The following is an 834-nucleotide window of genomic DNA, read 5'->3' on the forward strand; positions in this document are numbered from 1 at the left end:
CCTAACCTGGACTTTGGGCACGGTAACGGACAGCTTCGTAACGCCCAGCCCGCCATCGCGAGCACGTGAATAGATGATCCCCCCGGCCGTGGACGGATCCAGGCGCAACCACCTCTTCACAGCCATCCGCACCAACCCGTCCACCAACTTCAAATTGGATACCGACACCCTGCCCGCATCCGCCCGATAAGCCATTCTCGGGAGTAAGAAAGAGTCACAGATCCTCACCTTCTGCGAGGGCTTTAGTGAGGCCCTCGAGATCTTATCGAGCCCATCCTTGACCTGCCCCAGCAGATCTGGCGGAACAATTCCCCGCCACGGCACTATCGAAACCCCGAGGTAGCGCACAGATTCACCAGAGCCAACCATGTGCATCTGCTGACCACACAGCGACCAGGCTACACTGCCACCATCCCCGGCGCCCATCCAGATACCGTGACACTTCCGAGGCTGGACAGCCAACCCCGAAAGCCGGCAAAAGTCCTCCAGGATCCCCAGGTTGCTTCTCATTCCCTCCTCCGAACAGCTCAACAAGACAAGATCGTCAGCAAAGGCCAGCGTAGCGATTCGGCGGTCGCCCCAAACGAAGTGGGTACCATCGCGTTCAAGTCTATGGATGAGAGGGTCCATAGCAAGATTGAAGAGCAGAGGGGACATTGGGTCCCCTTGCTTCACCCCAACCTTCATCATTATGGGCTCGGTGAAGGCGCCACCGCAACCCACTCTGGTCGAGCAGTCCACATACGAGTGACGAATCAACTCGATTATACGTCCGTCTACGCCAAGTTGACCCAGTGCATACAGGAAATGGTCATGGGCAACCGAGTCGAAAGC

This window comes from Syngnathus leptorhynchus, unplaced genomic scaffold, assembly GCF_054491065.1.
Source record: "Syngnathus leptorhynchus isolate UIUO unplaced genomic scaffold, UIUO_Slep HiC_scaffold_107, whole genome shotgun sequence".
NCBI lineage: Eukaryota > Metazoa > Chordata > Actinopteri > Syngnathiformes > Syngnathidae > Syngnathus > Syngnathus leptorhynchus.